This window comes from Ictidomys tridecemlineatus, chromosome 2, assembly GCF_052094955.1.
Source record: "Ictidomys tridecemlineatus isolate mIctTri1 chromosome 2, mIctTri1.hap1, whole genome shotgun sequence".
NCBI lineage: Eukaryota > Metazoa > Chordata > Mammalia > Rodentia > Sciuridae > Ictidomys > Ictidomys tridecemlineatus.
This window is the reverse complement of record NC_135478.1, coordinates 179,769,148-179,789,252: the sequence shown is the minus strand read 5'-3', so window position 1 is coordinate 179,789,252 and position 20,105 is coordinate 179,769,148. Positions and strand designations below refer to the sequence as shown.

At 43.2% G+C, this 20,105-nt stretch overlaps 1 protein-coding gene across 11 annotated transcripts in view; it reads right to left on the bottom strand.

Moving 5' to 3' along the window:
• The window catches only part of Grm8 (glutamate metabotropic receptor 8), a 732,322-nt gene extending 723,702 nt beyond the window's left edge, over positions 1-8,620 (bottom strand). For 4 of the 11 annotated variants that reach the window (XM_021722398.3, XM_005319401.4, XM_078040289.1 and 1 more), the window contains exon 1: positions 8,187-8,620. The gene's annotated coding sequence lies outside the window, so the exon portion shown is untranslated. Of the gene's footprint in view, positions 1-4,550; positions 4,651-6,938; positions 6,962-7,516; positions 8,106-8,186 lie in introns of those variants that run through there. The other 7 variants (XM_040291623.2, XM_021722399.3, XM_078040287.1 and 4 more) reach the window with 7 other exon arrangements.
• Positions 8,621-20,105: the final 11,485 nt, after the last annotated feature.

The following is a 20,105-nucleotide window of genomic DNA, read 5'->3' as shown; positions in this document are numbered from 1 at the left end:
CTCATTTCTAACCTATTTTATATATGAGTTTGAAACCTGAAATTTGGCCCATTTCCCTCTACCCTAGCTAACCAACATCTGGTTGTATTTTCCATTCACTTGTTCAGGTTCCAGTTCATAAAATTTTCTTTCCATCCTCCTTGTCCCAAAAGGAAGGATGGTGCCTCCCTAGGGGACAACTGAACAGATGCCCAAATGCCTTCAGAGAAAGGCTTTTTTTTTTTTTTTCATTTTCAGATTTGAAAGGGGTTCTTAGTAGGCCTGTTGAGCTGTATTTCTGAGTGTCTACCTGGAGCCTGGCCAACCAGGGCCCACTCTGCTTAGTTCTATGCTGCCTGCCACAAGTATTGCTGTCTCCTGGCACATGGTAAGCCTTGGATGTCTCTACACTGCCCCCCAAAACTTAGTCCTCTTCTGTTTTTTCTCACCACTCAGTTCTCCTAGCAGCCATTCTCCCTCTAAAAATCTGATTCCACAAGAACCTGGCCTCAAGTATTCCACCAAAGGAAACACTTGGAAAGTCTTCTCAGCTTTCTGGATGAGTCCATTTAAGGTATGGACCATATACAACCCATCAAGAGAAGTAAGACTGTGTTTTACAGTTTCACAGGGAAGATCAGTTTTATGATGGTAAAACCTCAGTAACTCTGACCACTTATTTAGAAAATGAAACCAAGTCCCCATGGCTGGAATGATGTCCCATACATTCTTTTCTGATAGAATCAAGAATAAACAAATAAGGTGAAGGGGAACAGATAGAATCTGTTCTCCAAAGATCAGCTTTCCTTCCTTATGCCACCTCACCCCCCACATCCTCAAACACTTAAGAGAATAAGTGGTTTTCAATTATAAATGAACATATAAACAATCTATCTTCTAATCACAAAGCATCCTTACCTACGATGCAGTCCTGAAAGTAATAAATATGAATTTCTTTAAAATGTATTGGTGTTTGTAATAATGTTTAGTCTCTTTAGCATCTCCTAGGTCTGTTTGGAAGTTTAATTTAAGGAAAAGGTCGGGGAATGGAGAGCAATGAAGCAAGAATCTTTTGGTTTAGTGAGTGAATGCATTGAAATGAAAAACGAGAGGTTCTGTTTGGGTTATAAGTTTATTAGACAGCTCACTTCAGTTTCTGCTTGAGTTTCCTCCTCTGCAACATAGAATTAATTGCACGCAAGCTCTCTAGCACTTGATTTTCTTGCCCATAAAGGAGCACATGGTAAACACAGAACCTGGACAGGGGACATGCTCAGTTAACTGCAGCTTTACCATTGCTAATCTGGTTTCTAATTCCTTTTCTACTAAAACTGAGCAACTTTTTGTGGTTTTGTCCAGTTGGTAAGGTTTTTGCTGAATTTTGCTTGTCATTTTAAAAATAAAATCAGAGCTACTTACAAAATATTTGAATACTGCAGTTATTGCAGAGTCTGATACATTGCCATGAAAATCACAGATGGCTTGATAGCTAGAAGTTTTAGTTTCCCTTTTAAATTCTAAGGAAAAATATATATATGAAAGTTCATGAAAAACCTTGTAACCGAGGTTTCACTGTACGATCTTACATTGCCTAATCTTGCTCTTATAGCACTCTTGTGAGCTTTAATCCAAACTCATCCCAGTTGGAATCAATGAATTTTAAAGAAATAATGACCTTTCTGCACTATAGATCCAAATAGCTCTGCTTCATGTTCCATGTTTGATTTTAAGTAACTGACCTTTTTCTGGGGCTGGAAGGAACTGGCCTATGCTGATGGACTTTATCAAGGGGGTTTGAAGACTGTCCTTCTGAAAATGACCTCGGAGAAGAAGGGATACTCAGCACTACTCCTGGGCCCCCAGGGAGGGGCTGTGCAACCCTGCAGGCAAGCTTACCCTTGATCCCTCCTAGTCCTTCCCGTTCACCACATTTCAATCCACTCCAAGTACACCATACATTATACATCACCAGCCGTTCCACTGATGTTCCTGTGGGCCTGGTCTCCTTGGGGGAAGACACCCCATATGGAACTTGAGCCTGTGGCTCCCTAATGGTGTTCTAGCTGTTTCTTGAAAGACCAGTAAAGAGAGCTCAAGTGAGCCAAAGTCCTGAATTCTGCTTCTTTTTATTTTCTCTGTATCTTCTTTTCCAAAGTCTGAGATACTGACCTAAAATAGAATCTCAATGAATTTCCAAACATTGATCATTAATTCTTATATAAATGAGAAAAGAAGGCTCCAAAAGGTTTATTATAGCCCCAAGTCTAGAACTTGCAAGTTATAGCACCCTCAAAATCCTCAGGCCCCCAAGGTGGGTACTATTCTTTGAGAAATCCCCCAGTTCTGCAGAAACTGGCCATGGCAGTATGAGAAGGTGAGAGTCCTGCCCTTCTGCTGAAATATTTCAATACTGTATATATCTTCAGTGATCAGCTCTTTAAGAACAACAATGTGGGAGAATCTGGGGACATTCCAAAAGAGTGGTTTTTTAATCTCTCAAAGTGTTGGAAATAACCAGTTCTGTTTATCCAAATACCTGTACTTCAAATCTGGCTTCCTGGCCAGGTTGGTGCCAAGGGGAACAGGACCACAGCCACACACAGGGTCTATCGGGGTCAGCCTTTGTGTATTCCTCCAAGAGCAAATTAAGGTATGACACGGTAAAATCCTTGCTGAGAAATGTCATTAGCCTAGAATCATAATTTTTTTCTTATTAAAAAGGCCAAAGCATTATTCCTACACTGCATGCCATTCAGCTCTTTAACAAAAAGGTTAAGCTAAATGTTGTCACCAACTCATCAAATTGCTAAACCAGAAGTTTCACGTGAAACTGCCCACACTTGCAGCTCTTTCTGGTTGTTGAAAAATGCATTACATTTCTGTACCATCTCCCAGGCTGCTACTGTGTGCCCCTTGGTGGGGCAGACAGAGTTCTCCCCTGGCAACCAAGGCCTGGAATTGAATCCTTGTCTGGCAGTCACTGGCTGGTGACACGGAACATGTCACTTCATCTCTGTGGTGCTTCCATTTCCTCATCTGTGAAATAAGTGAGATAAACCATACAATTTCTAAGGTGTCTTCCAGCTTCCCACTTTGAGATTCTCTTATTTAATGATAAGGGACAATGAGATTGTGCTCAAACATCAGAGCAAGGCTTTTCCAAGTGAATACAATCACTGATTTTATTTGCAAGCTGAATGACTTTTTTCCCATCAGTGAAAGAGGGCTGTGAAAGCTCCTCTAGACAAGCAGTCCCCATATTAAGAAAATCTGAGCTGCAAGAAGCTCAACTTACTAAACAGATAAATGAGAAGGTGATTATTTGCATTACAAAAGAATTCACCACAGGTTTTCTTTAAATAGCTAAATCCCATGTATTTGAAGTGCATTCTGATGTAGTAGAATTTAATCTGCACCTTTATTTTTCCAATAACAACTATTGCATGAAAAGACCATATTTAAAGAAATGAGAAGCCACTTTTATAGTATACAACAGGTAAGAAGAGAGAAAGGAGTTGAGACTAATACTTACTGAATGCCTATGGTATGCCCGAAGCCTTACACATCATCTCATTTCCTTTCTAAAGTCTACCTGAGGTTGGGGTCTGAATATGAGGACCTGGAAACAGATTATACGTCTGTTTCTAAATTCTCAGGGCTGGGTTCAAATGCAGTATTCACCTTTGCCTCTCTCCATGCCTGCTAGGTGCAGGAGACCCTAATGGTTATGGAGCTAACCCTACTTTGATCATTTGGGGTGTAAGTAGGATATTCGGGGTCCTAGAAGATCCTTATTCTAGTCTCACTCCCCACAACTGTGTTGCATTGGGCAAGTCACTTATCCTGGTTTCTTTGTTTTAAAATGGGGAATAATTTCCGACCATCTTTCAGGCTGAGAAACCAAATGACATACTGTGTGTAAAAGTACTTTATAAAAGTGTTATAAGAATGTACAGGGATGCTATTAGTTTAGCCATCAGCTCTAGAAATAAAGTATTTTCTGGTGTATTATTACTTGAAAGATCTGAGAAGACCACTTTTCCATCACATGCATAGCCAGTCAGACATTAATGACAGTCATGTGTCAAGAATTAATCTTGGAGAGCCCATACTGAGAGCAGAGACCTCAAAGGAAAACTAGAGGAAAGGACATATAAGGAAGGTGCATGGAAGTACAATATCTGATCTGGGGAAATGAAGGTCATGGGCACTTATGAGCATCCAAAGGACTATTCTTAAGGAATTAGTGATCAGGTAGCCTTTGTAGCAAAAAACAGGACAATAGGAAACCTTTCTAAAGTGTAAGAAGAATGTAATGCTTCTACCACTAGGGTTTATTACACTAGAAGAGCCAGCCAATAAACCATCTCTATCTTTAGGCCTAATCCTGCCAGGAAAAGTAAGAAATTAGCCAACCCTATTCAACAACCTCCACACACTCCTCTGGGGCTTCTCCTACATCTTCCCACTTCCCCTCACCTGCTCTGCCTTTCTCAGAGCTGAATCTCTTCCCTCCCACAGTGCTGGCATGTCCCATGGTTCATGACCTCAAGACCTTGCTCTCTCATTACCTGTGTACTCCCCAGGAAGTGAATTCATCAGCAGTCATCAAAACTTGAAGATGCATTCCTGTTCCTCCCGATTGGAACATCTGCAGTTTAAAGATGATTCCTAGGAAAGCCATAATTCCTTCACCAACGATAGATCACCATTAACAGTAGTTAAGACTGGCAATGTAACAAACCAAAGCAAGGGAGCAATGAGTCAGGCACCTTCTCTCAACAATGCTCCTCAAATCACTCCAACAGCAGTACCCACCACTCATGAGGTGGGTCCTGGAATGAGATAACACTATACTCAAATCATTGCATGGGTTTGTCATAACTTGTCAAATCACCAAGAAGAAACTAAAATAAAATATCTTTGAGGAAAAAAATTTAAAAGAAAGGGAAAAAAAAAGAGAAAAATAAAGCCCAAATCTAAATTTCAAGCCGAGAGAAATCCTCTCTGGAGATGGAAACAATATTGTCCAGCTGGCTGTCTGCTCACAGCCTGTCCTGGAACAACATGGAGTAACCTTTCCTACTGGGCAAATTACTTGTGTGAATCTGGTGATACCCAATCAGGTACTATCAAGAAAACGGCAGCAGTTTTCAGAACCTTTGCCACCCAGCTTGTTCAACAGGCATGGCAGCCAGCTTTGGGCTGTGTGTGGGTTCCATCCATGCAGCATCTTCTTTTAAGACATTGAGACAGAGCAATGCTACTCCCAGACTAAAGCAAAGTTCTCCTCATGTTGGGCATTCTAACTACAGGCAGCAGGCAGCAGGAAAGAAACTTGGAAGGAAAAACATCATCACTGTCATAAGAGTGTGTGTACAGCATTCTGTGCATCATGCCCTGAAGACAATGGAACGTTCTTACACAAAGATTGGCACATGATGCTACCAATGTGAATGTCAGCTGGGTTATTTGCTGCATAAATACCAATTAAATAAGCCCCAAAGCAGCTTCAACCTGCCCAGCCAAGTTTGAAAAGAGCACATCTCTCCAGACTTCTAACTTTCTTCTGCACTCATTGGAGCTTAGCTCTTTCTTTTTTCTACTCCTTTTGGACTTGGATGCCTTTAGAATTATTCAGGCAGCCATAACTTGCTAACGGGGACATAATAGGGCAGAACTAGCTAGCACAAACCAAATAAAACAAATTGAGCCTACATAACAGTATTGAGTTGTGTTCTCAGCATTTTTTTTTTCTTTATTCTGGGTAAACATCTCCTAGAGAGCTTCCCCTCATCGAATTATTTCCACATCCCATATTTAAAGGTAAAAATTCTGTCTTTATCTTACAAATGGTACAACCTGTAGTTGACTCTGAAATAGGAAAATTGCATTAGAAATCATTTCCCTGATGAATAAAGCTTTTCTTTTCAAAATTATCAACCCATATATTTTCAAGAACCAGAGAATGAATTTCACACAGTGATTCTGTTTCCTACAGAAATATTCCAAGATATTATTCACAAGCAAGTGACCAAGGTAAACTAAAGTGGTTTCTGTAGCCATTTGCAATTATTGACGAACAATTTTATAATGGAAAATGGAAATTATAGTCAAGTATAATAAGCTGTTTATCCACGATCTACCTGCTGGTGTCTCTTTTTCTCTTTTTGTTTTTCTTTCAAGCAAAATACAAGCTATCATCAGAATGCTTTTCTCCTGCTTGTAATTTTTCTTGTAAATACCACCACAAACCATATCTTCCAGTTGTGTCAATGGGCAAGATTTGTATTCAATCGTGATAGTAGCCCAGACTCTAGTGTATTAATGGACATTCACCAGACTCCCACACCATCAGGTCTGTGGGAAAGGATCACCCCCAATTGGCAAACAAGACATTCCCTCCTGGAGTGGGACTTCCTTGAGAAACTGAGGGTTTGGGGCTTTTGAAATCTGTGAGTGGATCTATTTTCATCACATTAGTCTGGGTGTGCAGACTAATGTGACCCCGGGTTGCCCGATTTGGGCCACTGGGGAAGCAATTCTTCAGGGGAACGAAGGGGTGCTGTCTTGCGCAATTGGGTGACTCGCAGGCTCCTCTTTATTTCATTTGCACCAAGGAGCGAGCCAGACCAGGGGGTGCGGAGGAGGGGCGACTTTGTTGATTTGTGCGTGTGTGTGTGTGTGTGTGTGTGTGTGTGTGTGTGTGTGTGTGTGTGTTCTATTATATTTTTCACTAACTGTATGAACCTCAAAGGATCTCTGAGCTGTTTGACAGAACAAATGGACTTGCTCATCTGCAAAGCTGAGAGGTCTATCTCTTCTCTATCTCCGACTCAGACAGCAGCCACTCACCCCGCCCTGGGTCCCCTCTTCCCCGCTGCATCTTCCTTTTTCTTCTCAGTTCCTTGGTCCATAGAAGCCCAGTTTGGGTAGAATCTAGGGCCGAGGGGAAGTACCTGGTGTTTCTTGCTTTCCTGATGCATCTCCGGGGCAGTCCTTGTCCCCCAGTGCGCCGGAGGAACCCTGCCTCTGATAGCAACCCGGCCAGGAGCGCCTCCGCCCCTGCCCCCGCCCCCGCCACACCTGGCCGCCCCTAGCGCCCACACCCCGCGCTAGTCCATGCGAAACTCGGGCTGCTCTGGCTGTAGATCTGCCGAGGAGCTGTCGGGCGCGTTTGCTTGTGAAACTCAAGATCCCAGAGACCTTTCCTCTTCCCCCACCCCCAACAGGGGGCACGGAGCTCCAGTGTTTCCCGAGAGCCATAAAACGGGGCGGGGAACCGGGGGAAACACGGAAATCCCAACCTCGCGTGGTAACTCAGAGAACGCAAACTCCAGGCAGAGCGTGCGCCACACGGGGATGCGGGTCTCGAGGACCCCCACCGCCCAGCATCCCCAGCGACCCCCATCTTCCCTAGACCCTGGTTAGACATCCATCTAGCCCAAGCTCAGGAAGGCGGGGGGATTACCCCAACTCATCCCAGAAGCCGCCAACTTCGGAAATCCCTCGCTTTATATTGGCAAAATGAAGGTACCTCGTCATCTCGGCGGGGCAAGTCCGGATTCCGCCAGGGCAGGTCCAGGAGGTCACCCAGGGCAGACAATCTGAAGCAGAGCGATTTAAAATCCTGCCGCCGAACGCCCCATCAGAGCATCCCAGGCGCGCCTGCCCCTTTCCCGTCACCCTTCAATCTCCCATTCGCCGACTAAACTTTTGGGGGATCACATCTTCAAGCCCTAAGAGTTCCAAGCTAAGCCTCCCTCTATTCTGAACCTCTCCACTGGAATGTAATCATGGGAAGACAAGAGGGGTGGCTGCCTTGTTATTTGCAACGTAAAATCAACAGACACCCAATCAAGCTCCAATGCCCGGCCAGCCCCTCGCCCCCTGGTGCCCACTCTCCCTCTCTCCCCATTCTCATTTCTTCGCCCACCAGATCTCTCCCAGACTCCGGGTATGCAAGGCCATCTATTTGTGCCCAGGATGAGCAAATCACTAAAGTGATCTGAGAAGGAACAGTGCACCTGGCTGTCAGCTGAACGGTTTTAGGGAGAAAATTATAAAGGGTAACAAAATAGGAGGGGGGCTCCTTTTTCAGCAAGCTCCACGTTTGAGGGAGTTGGGGGGCTGAGGGCTTTTTCTTCCTGTGGTTCTGCACTTGCTTTCCTCTTTTCCTCTGTCTGCTGCTCGGCTTGGAGTCTTACCCTGCTCCCCGCAGAGGGCGCGGTGTGGAAGCCCGCGGGGGGCCCGCAGCTCCATGTCAGCGCCGCCGCCGTCGCCGCCGCCGCGCGAGGCGAGCACCGCGGCCGCACTTGTGGCTGATCTCGGGGCTGAGGGGGCTGAGCTGGCCGAGCCGCCTCCAAGTCTCTTCCATGTGAATAACAAATACTCCCACCGGCGGCCGCGATTGGTCTGCGCCCGGCGCCTCCCGATCCTCCGCCCGCGGCCATTCACCCGGCGCGGTGCGGGGAGCCGCGGCCGGGATCGCGCCCGGGATCGCCAATCGCTTCGCGCCAACTAGTCACCTCGGGAAGCCGGAGGAGGAACCCCGAAGGGCGGGAGCCCTGGATTTCGATGTCACCGTGAAGCCCCGGCGCGGACAGAGGCAAAGATACTCGTGCATCAGGACCCCCTCTGCGCCTCAGCCAGAAGCGACGCGGGGACCAGAAATATCAATAGTTTTGATTTTCACAAAATCACCCCTACTTGCCCCGCCCCCATCAAAAAAGGGGGAGGGCCCAAAGATTGCGGGGAGAGGGGAGCGGGAGCCGGTAGGAGGAACGTGGCTGTGGAGGAGCGGAGCGCCTCCAACTGCCTGGCGAGCCCGGGGCCCCCACGGGAAGGAGCGGCACGACGCCGACGCGGAGCACCGCAGTCGGTCCAGCAGTGCAAAGGTCCGCCCGCCTAGCACGGCTCCGAGCAGGGTCACTTTGAAGAATACATCACAGATGACAAGTGTCCCGCCACACACTTTCTTTGTGGGGAAGCTCAAAGTAGATCCCGCAAGCTAGGCGGTTTCCCGCCCCCGCAAAGTTTGCCCCCCGCCGCGTTAGCTTTCCGCCATTTATCCCGCCCGGTGTCTCCCGCGACCATCTCCCCCACACCCCGTCCCCGAGTGAACCAGGACAGATTCTATTGAGCCCCTGAAGCTCGAGGTTGGATACGTATGGTCTCACTATGGGCACTGCTCAAGAAGGGGCACAGGCGGTACAGGCGACTGTCGTTTTATTGAGATGATTCTAAGAGCCGCAGACGCGGCAGGAAAACTCCTGAAGACACCGCGGGGTGCGGGGAAACCTCGGGATTCCCTGCGCCAAGCCGATGGGAGCCCGCCGCGATTCCTGTGCACAGTCCAGCTCCCCTCCCCTCTAGTTATGGCTCAGCCACCCCCACCCGCACCCGCAAGCGCGAAAGAGTGAGAGAGCCCCTTAGCTGCCCGGCGCCCGAGGACCTGCGGCCAGCCAAGCCTTGTGTTGGTGAGAAAGTTCCATCTAGAGGCGTCCGTGCGCAACTGCAGCTCCAGCCCGAGGCCGGGAGCCTGCGAAAGGGGGCAGCGATGGGAGAAAGTGGCACAGCTGGGAGATAAGGGAGAGTGGAGACAGACGGGAGAACAGACTGGAGCAGGACGGTCCTCTTTCCCCATTGGGAATTCCTAAGCATAGTGAACTTCATAAATACCAGGACAGTAACATTCATTAATTCCTGTATGTAGTTATTATCCTGTTCAAACTTCTTTAATTTTCACATCAACTCTGTGAGATGATCAAAATTATTAATCCTACTCCACAGATGAAGAAGGAAAGCTAAGCTTATGGACGCGGCTAGAGAGTACTAGAGGCAGAAATCAGTTTCAGAATCCCATAGACAACTTTTTCTCTGGCGCTGTTGCTTTTTCCAAGACCATGATTAGAATGTAAAGTTTTGGTTGAGAAGACAGTTGTGTCTTTCCTGGTTTCCTAAAGCTAACCTCACCCTGTGTCACTTAGAAAAATCTACAGGTTTCCAGCCCAGGGAAACTTCTCCCTTGGTTGGTTCCCTTTCCTACCTCCATAGGAGAAATTACCTGTGTGTAGAGTCATCTTTTATGGCCACAACCACCTGGAGGGAAGAGGACAGACTTAGAGAGATATATGCTCTCTGGCCCCCAAACCTTCCTGTATAAGGAATCTGAGTTCTTTTGGGAATATACAGTACAGTGCTGGGACAAGGAAGGTGAGAAGAGGAAAGAATCTCTAATCGATGCAGAAATGGGGCTCAGTGGATCTATTCATTGTGTGTTTACTAGGAAGCTTGGGGGAGGGGCTTTATTAGGAATTGGAAGAGCTTCCTCCCTCAGAAGTACTGAAGTAAACTCAGGAGCCTGGTTTCCAGCCCAGGCATCCTATCCCACCCCACCCCAAACTCCCTACTGTTGATCTCTGTCTGAGCAGAGTTATCCTAGGAAACAGGGATATTAATAAATCCTTTATTATGTTATGTTATTACGTTTAGGGAGGAAAGAGACATAAAAGAGGGGGCAGGTGGAGCAAGCCTAAAAGTACACAGAGTACACAGAGCCATTTACCATACAATGGCCTTCAGCATCTTCTTGGGTAAGCTGTGGGCCCAGCAGACTGCTCTGGTTTGCCCATTTAATTTTCTTTTTTTTTTTTACTGTTTAAAATTATGTTTTTATTAGTGCATTATAATTATACATAATAGTGGGATTCATTGTGACATTCATACATGCTCATAATATAATTGTGGTGGGCCCATTTTCATAATGAGGACAACACAGCCCATTGTGGCTTTGGAGCCCTGACAAGGCTGAGTGATTTGCTAAAGACAGAAATGCTTAACGAGCTGCTTTCCTCCTTTCCTATTGATCTTACCTGCAGAGAACTGGTGTTGTACAGGCACATCCCTGCCTTTTCTGCTGCCGCCCTTCTTATCTTCATCAAGATAAGAAGGCTTGATCTCTCTTAGAGAAAGTATAATTTTGGTGCTTAGCTTTGTATCATCCTTAACTCTTGATAACTCAGAATGTAGCCATCAATCAAATCCCACATGAAATCTAGTTAACAGGGAATAGGGCTTTTCAACATAATCTTGAGTGTTTTCAATGACTTTACCTAGTAGTTCCTAAGCAAGCAACATAGGCTCATACACAGGTTATAAGACTGATAGCAACACTGGGACATAAGAAGAGAGATTGTTTCCAGGAGTGATGGGTCCCTGTCAGTAACAGTCACATGAAAAGGATATCAGCTGCATAAGCCCTATTTATCAAGCCCAGACACCATAACTCTGCTTGCCCTTTCCTGCAGTCCAAGTCAGGGGAAAGTGACTAAAGCCCAGGCAGTTCAATCTGGGAAAGTAGGTGATTCCAGAGTCACCTGTCCTCTCCTTGGGCTCACACTTTCTACAGCGTGAAATACGTCTTTGCAAAGTGTCTGACCTCATCATCCATCTCAGTCCAAATATTTATGCAAACCAAATATATCTCCTGGTAGTTAATCCTCCAAGAAGATTTGCCTGTAATCTTCTCATTTTCGGTTGATTTAAAATGTGAGAAACTGCCCATGTGTTAGAAAATGCAAAAAAACAATGCCATATGTTTGGGGTCCATTTAACTCAAGCTGTGATATGTATTCTACACATGGAGATTTATGCCACAATTCCTGCTTTTGGATAACCATTAAAGCTTGGAATCTTTGCAGGACACTCACCCAGGAGGCATATTGGCCCAGCAGGAAGTTTCCACATGGAGCAAAACTGACAGGAAACAGTGGAGATGGGATTTGTTCTTTTGGAAACTAAGACGATATTTTCCTTGCTAGACCATCTGCAAGTTTCAGTAAGTATATCATGTGGGCTTTGCTCAGTTTATTAAGACACTGGCTGCTGGAAACAAGATTAGACATGTTAGACTAACAGTAATACAGAGCCAATGAGGTTCATAAGAGCAATGTGCTCCTCACTCCTGCAATCAGTTCCTATCTGCACACAGGAGTCAAGGGAGAAATTCCTCTAGATGGTGAGGTAGTAGATTGTGTGTGCATCTGTACCAGCTTCATTTTGGGTTTCCCCAGAAGCATGACCTGAGACAAAGATTCAAGACAACTTAAGAGGCAAAGGAAACCACAAGAAACAGGAGAGGAAGTGAGCCAATAAAGAATGTGTTATCAAACTAGGTTCCACTGTGGGCACCCAAAATAAAATCCCAATGGGGAACTATGGAAGCCAGTATAGAAAACTCACCACAGAGTTGCTCCAACTGAGGGTGAGGGAGGTGAAGTATCTATACACAGATACCTATGAGCTCTTGGTTATGAACTGTTCCCCAGTGATGTTAATTCTCCAGGAATTCCAATCTACCACATGGGTGGCAAAGCAGCCTACAGAGGCCAGATAAAGTCCTACTGGCAAAGAAGTTTAGGCACCAGCAATTAGTAGTCGGGTAGCATGTAACTGAGTGGTAAAGCAGAGAAAGAATGGTCAGGTCAAGGTTAGCATCTACAACACCTGTTCCCAGGCAAACTTCACAAAACACACACTAATCAAGGCACTGTCCCGTGTGTGATTCAAGGACCACCTGCCTCAGAATTTCTGGGGTGCTTGTTATAAGCACAGATTCTTGGACCCTATCCCAGAACAGTTTGAATGAGATTCACTGGAATAGGGCTTGGGAATCTGCATGTTTTGCAAACATTCCAGGTGATTCTGGTGATGTTCACTAAAATTTGAAAATTACTACATTCAGGAAATCAGTCTCCTACAGTCAGTCAGTGCATTTTTAAAAATTTTGCTTGCAAAGCCTAAGGAGGCAGAGATTAGTTCAGTGATCGAGAGCTTGCCTAGTATGTGTGAGGCCCTGAGTTTGATCCCCAGCACTACACTCATACAAAAAAAAATCAGGAGCCCTGGGAGCATATACCCATGCTATCCACACCTGCTCATGGCCACAAATGCTCCCTTTTCATTTATATTACTCTCTGTTTACATAGAGTAATATTCCATCTGGTGTTTTCTGAGGAGAAAAAGAGGTCAAGTTCCTGCTCTAACTTTGCCATTAACAACTCATAACGTCTTTATATCATCATTTTTAATATTTCTGCATTGTAATTCCTTATCTATAAAGTTCATATGTCAAAGACATTTCTCCAACCAAGACTCATGCTCCCCTTTCAATAGTGTGGAATTACTGGTAGAGAGAAACTACTCCCACACGCTCAGGGACTGCATTTCCTCTTCCTCCCTTGCATCTAGGTGGGGTCCGACATCTAATTCTTTCTTATGGAATGAACAGAAATGATGCATGTCACTTTGGGTCCAAGGAAGTCTCAGAGTAGATGCCTTCTCATCCTTTCTTTCCCTTTCTGACAGCCAAAGGCAGATAACTTTGTGGTCCTAGGATTGGCAGATGCTATAGTTTTTGTATCTTAAGTGTCTTTAGGTCCTTATGGAAAAGCCTTGGGAGGTGGTAGAAAGTTTAAGAGCTGGAGCCTAGTGGGAGGTCTTTGGGTCGTTGGGGACATGGCTTCAAAGAGGATAATGGGAACCCAGCACCTTCTTCTTCCTCTCTTTGCTTTTCAGCCATGAGGTGAGCAGTTTTGCTTTTTCCCTGAAGAGATATGCTACTTCACCATAGCCCCACAAGCAATGGCCCAACAGATCAAGGACTGATCATGGATGGGTAGGTAACCATGAGTTACCTATTAACCTTGGAATCAAATAGATACACCACTACCATCACCACCACCATCTCTCCCACAGCCAACACCACTACCATCACCTTGCTCACACAATTTAGCTCCCTCCAAGGCTAAAAGGTGACACTAGAGAAAGTTTAATACATACTACATTTTAAAATCACTTTGTGAAAATTGCTGGATGTAATTCAATCTCTCATGTGATTTTCATTCATGTATTTCAACTCTTTAGGTTTAAAAATTGTTTAGATTTTACATTATTTTTAAATTGTTCATTATATTTTAAATCTGAATCTCTGAATTCTGAGTCAAGAAAAGCACATGCAACAATGCTTAGCAAATAGAAAGAACATATATTGTAGCTGCTAGCTTACATTGTCCCAAAAAAATCTATATTACTTCATATGAGTTTAAGTTCAAATCAAAACTTCTTGTGATAATCTTGATGTCAGAAGTGATTATTAGTTTCCTGAGATTTCCAGTGGCCAAATATTTTGACTTGTTTAATTATTTATCTTTCCATGACCAGGTGTTAATAATAACCAAAGTATATAAATGAGCATGAACTTTAATAGTGAGTCCAGATAAACTATTTGATTCTTTCCAAGATTAATAATCAAGTGACTCAAGATTACCTATTTGGCTCACAGCCCCAAATGAGGTCACAACCACTACACCATAAAACACTCCAATCCAGCCTGACAGATATGCAAAAATAGAGAGAAAATACAGGGAAATAAACAACCCCTGGCTAAATCATATGAGCCAGATTAGGGTGCTCTGAGGGCTTGGAAAGACTTTGGGAGTATAAGATGAAGCTGGTCTAGGAAGGATGGGTAAGAAAAGGAACAAGTGTTCTAGGGCTAGTGAGAAAATTTCCCTTTTCTATGTAGTTCAGAAGACTCTTATTAAGTAATGCTTTCTAAATGCAAAATATGGCCTAAGGTAAACAAATCATGAACCTCATCTGAGGATATTGAGATACAAAAAAGATTCTGTTAAAGAAGAGGTCACTTAAAACTATCTACTGCCATATAAAACCTTGCCCCACAAACTAACAGCTTTATACTGTACACATTTTTTTTAATCTTGTAATTTCTATTGGTTAGGAATCCAGATATGGCTTACCCAGATCTTCTGCTGAAGTTATCTATCTCCTAAGGCAGAAATCAAGGTGTTGCTGGCTTCTCAGTCATTTCAAAATGAGTCTCGAACATAGGCTGGGACAGGCTCTGTTCTCAGCTTACTCTGTGGTGTTGAGAAGGCTCTGGGTCTGGAAGCCTTAGATCCTTGCTGGCTGTTGGCCAGAGGTCACTTCTAGTTCTTTGCCACATAGGTCTCTCTATAAGGCAGATCACAACATTGTAACAGGCTTTATCAGAATGAGCAAGTGAGAAAGAAAACAAAAGAAGGCCAACAAGAGGGAAATCATGGCCCTTTGTAACCTCACCTTGGAAGTGACATCCCATCACATTTACTATATTCAATTCATTAGAAGTGAATCTCTAGGTCCAGGACATACTCAAGGTAAAGGAAGAGATTACATGGGGCATGGATTACCAGGTATCAGGATATGTTAGCCAGCTTTTTATCACTGTGTCCAAAATATCTGATGGGAAAAACTGAGAGGAGGAAAAGTTTATTTGGGGCTTAAAGTTTCAGAAGTTTAGTCTATGGTTGGATGACTCTATTGCCTGAGGTGAAGCAGGGCATCATGGCAGAAGGGCATGGTAGAGGAAGGCTGCTCAGCTCAGGATAGCCAGGAAGGGGGGTGGGGAGAGAAAGAGAAATATGGAGGGAGAACACACAACATAGAGTGCCCAAAGGCATGCTCCCAATGACCTACTTCCTCCATACACACACACACACACACACACACACACACACACACACACACACACACGCCACAATTACCTCCCAGTAGTCCATTTAAATTATTGATCCACCAAATGGGTTAATCCACTGATGAGATGACAGCTCTCATAATCAGTATTTTCTCCTTTGAACATTGCTGTATTGCCTAACACAGGAGCTTTTCAGGGGACACCCCAAGATCCAAACCATAGCGTAGGGATTATGGGAACTCATTGTAGAAGTCTGATTCCAAAAGAGGGTCTATGGTTGGTGGGTGGAAGAGGGACTTACAAAACTTTAAACATACCTGTCAACAGTTGGATCAAAGATTCAAATCAACTGTTTCACACAACACAGCACATACCATTTATAGAGAACTCCAATTAACAAGGAGTTGACACATAATTGCATTTGTCAGGGAAAAAGAAGTGAGAGATGGAGAAACAACAGTGGGCGGGGAATCCATTGCTTTAAACAACTTTAATTTTATTCTTTTATTAATGTGTAATCACAAAGCACACTAAAGGATCTTTCCTGTCTATAGCTGATACCAGGCTTATTTTCCCTCTCTTCTCCTCTTCCTTTTTCCTTCTCAATTCTTCCAAATCCAGATATGTAGTGATAATTCGATTGGAAGGAAGAAGACTGAAAGAGATCATCATTTGGCAGACTGATGGTACTTCTGAATTTTTCTCCCATTTCAGTCAGAGACGAAGGAGGAAGAGAAAAGGGAAAGGAATCAAAGAGGGAGGTAGAGACAGAGGAAAGACAATGAAAGCTCTGAACAAGGCTGTAGCCATTTCTGGTTTTATTGCCATAAATTAGAAGTGAGGGAGGGATCCTCAGCTGTTTTCTCTGAACTAGAAAGTAGAACTCAGGAGAATTGTCAAGGGAAAGTTCTGGGTGCAGTTTTTGTTTTTATTTGTTTAATTTTTTTAGTTGTAGGTAGACACAATACCTTTATTTTATTTATTATTTTTTATGTGTTGCTGAGGATTGAACCCAGTGCCTCACATGTGCTAGGCGAGCACTCTACCACTGAGCCACAACCCCAGCCCCTGGGTACAGTTTTTGAATGAGAAAGTAGAGGTACAGGCAGGTGTACTGGCAGACGGGAGGGCTGGGGCTGTGGAGAGGGAGAGCTGTCCCTATGGGAAAAGTGAAGCCACAGAGCAGTGAACTTTAAAGACAAGAAAGGGAACTGTGCTCAGCACTATAGCTGGAGAGGAAGTCCAGATCCAGGTAAGGGATTAGGATAAACAAGAACTTGAAGGAGAGAGTCATCTTTCTCCCAAACTGGTTACCAGATGATCAAAACTAGGAGGGGTTTGGACTGGTCCATGGAAAGTCCCCTTCCTATATCCCAGACCTTCTCACTTCTCTCTCTCCACTTCGGCAGCTTCTCTACCCTCTCTCTGTCCACCTCCCTTTCTTCCATCTTTCCTTCTCTACTTCTTTTCATCCTCCCTCCTTAAGTAACCTTATCAAAACAGAGTGTTTATTATGTTTCACTTTCAAAATAGAATTTCTTGTTCCCTGTTCTTGACAGAATAACCTTCACAGATGGTTACTTGCTATAAATTCTTACAGTTCTAATCCCATTAAGTTATTTTTAATTTGTGTGACCTGCACTAGATTTTTCCCCCTCCTATGACCCTTGATAGGAAAAAAAAAACAGTTTTCCATATCCCTGCTATGAGCTAAATAGTGGGATTTAGTCTTTATATTTTGGGCTCTGCTGTCAGGATAAAAGAGAACCCCTGTTAGTAAATCCTTCCTTGGTGAAAGAATCATTTTTCCAAAAAAAGGTACAAAGTTTCCAAATGGAAACTAGAATGGCCTGTCAAATTTGAACTAAATTTAAAATCTCTGCAGATGACCTAAGGATTGAAGATTTCTCACAATATAAAGACAGTAAAAAAAGGAAACTTTGGTGTTAACCCTATTTAAGTAGTCTGTATTGCAAATATATTACTGTGTCCTGATTAATGACAGTCAAGGGCTTTATGGCCAGCAAGCCGGGAGGGAAAAGACCCTAAACAACAATCTGATGTCAAACTTGGTGGGAGATGAGAAGCCTCCTTCTTAAAAGTCTAAAATTAAACCTTTCACCTCAATTTTGATACTATTTTAGCAGCATGTGCAGAGTCTCCAGCTGCTATGCTTTGAGGTGTGATCCTGTCACTGTTGCAGCTTAGGGAGGACAGTGTCAGAGCAGTGCCTTGACTAGGAAAACTCCCAGAGACCCCTGGATGTCAGTGAAGGGTGCTCCCTCCACCACAAGAAAAGAGGGGCCTCCCCTTCCCACCCCCAAGCAAGTCCACAACATCCCCCAGTCAATAAGCACTTCAGACAAACCCGGTGTCCTACCATAAAGACACATAGATAATTCACTGTTCAAGTCCAAATCAGGTGAGTTTTTGCAAACTCCTTATTAAACAGAAGACAATACTATCCTACCATGAGGGAGTACACTGAGCCCAAGTAGCAGAGCCCACAGGCAGCCGTCTTACCATCTGGCAAGACCAGCCATTTTGCCAGTGTGGCTTCCTCTGAGGAATTGTTTTCAGACAAATACATTCTCACACATTCGTCTCTGAAGCTGAAATTAGAATAGAATGTCTGAGCTTTTCTTTTATAAGAAAAAACTGAAATTGTTGGGAGGTAGGAAATTTGAATCTTCCTTCTATCAATGAGGACTACATCTCCCACCTGCAGTTTGAAAAAAGACAAAGGAGAAGAAAACAAAAAGGTAAGAGAAAAGAGAGACAAGGCAGGAAGGGGAGGCAAAAGTTTTCTCCAGAATGAAAGAACACAATTAAAGTGACCAGAAAACAGAACCATTATTTCTAAAATTTGGTCAGATCTAGAATTGCCAAGCTAGAAAAAACTTGAGATGATCTTATCAAAACCCTTCATATCGTGATGAGAAAAACTCTTGCCCAAGGCAAGGAAGTGTTGATGCCCATTGTCCCCCAGAGACTTAAAGGAAGGGATGCAGGGTAGAAAACTGGCCCCTGATGCTGGGCCAGTTCTTTACATTCCACCACAGAACTCAGAGGTTGGGATGATTGAACTTGGAATTAACTATGACTGTATGTAGACATATTTGGTGGGAGTTCTGGCAAGGAGTCAAATCTTACACAAAGAAAAAAAAAACATATACACAGGTTAAGCATCCCTAATCTGAATATCCAAAATCCCAAATGCTCCAAAATCTGAAATTTTTTAGGGCCAACATAATGCCACAAGTGGAAAATTTCACAGCATAAAACTTTGCTTCATGAGCAAAATTATTTAAAATATTGTTTAAAATTATCTTGAAGCTGTATGCATCAGACGTATATAACAGATGAACAAATGTCATCTTTACATATGAGTCTTACCCCCAAATTATCTCTTCATATATATGCAAATATTCTAAAATCAGGGGGAAAAATTCCTAATATGAAGCACCCTGTTCACAAAGCAGTTCAGGTAAGGAATGCTCAACTATACACACACATACACACAGAGTTTAGAGTAATATTATTAGGGATATGATATATATATATATATATATATATATATATATATATATATATATATATATGGTATGTATTGCTAAAATATTATAGATTTCTTTCTCAGTGTTCTTGGATTGTTCTGCGCAATTTACTTTTCAAATTAAGAAAATAATGTTACTATTAAGGAAATAATTCTACTAAATCATGCTTTAAAATCTAATGGGTTTCTAAATTCACCTGACCAAAGTCTTAACCAAGAGTACAAATGAAGGCAACAGGAATGAATATTGCAATTTATTTATATTTTTCAAAAGCACATATTTAACATTAACTGCTCTTGAACACAACATTGTTCTAGCTAGAGCTTTCTATCTCCAATATTATTATCAAGACATACAAATAAAAGGGATGGATCTTATAATAACCTATACTCCTGGAGAAAAGGATTAATTCCAGGCATTGCTGAGAAGCTGGCAAAGATTGATAAAACTCATCTTCCTAAACTAACCTGACCTTAGTCCCCAGCCTTCTTCTTGCCAGTCCCCCATTTCCTTCTCCACCAGGAACAAAAATATGAACATTTTAACTAGGAACAATAATGGAAACTCTTAATGCATAGAATATGCCAACTATTTCTCCATTAATGAAGATGGTTCAAATAACTCAACTGTGAACCCAAATAACATAATGCAAAAAGCAGCCATGTGCATATTAATTGGATGCAGAAGGAATATGATTTTCTTTATTTTTCCTTCATTTAGGGATGAGCTACCTGGTTTCTCAAGAATGGTTTCTAAGTCGCTTATTATTGTTACTTCAAAGGAATTCTTCTTTTTACACACTGAATATTTAAATTCCCTCACATTCTCTATCCCAATTAAAACTTACTCTTGGGGCTGGAGTTGTACCTCAGTGGTAGAGCATTTGCCTAGGACATGTGAGGCATTGAGATTGATTCCCAGCATCACATATAAATAAGCAAATAAAATAAAGGTCCATCAATAACTAAAAATATTTTTTAAAAACTTAATCTCAAAAGATGAACAAGCCTACCCCAAAATTGAAATGACTA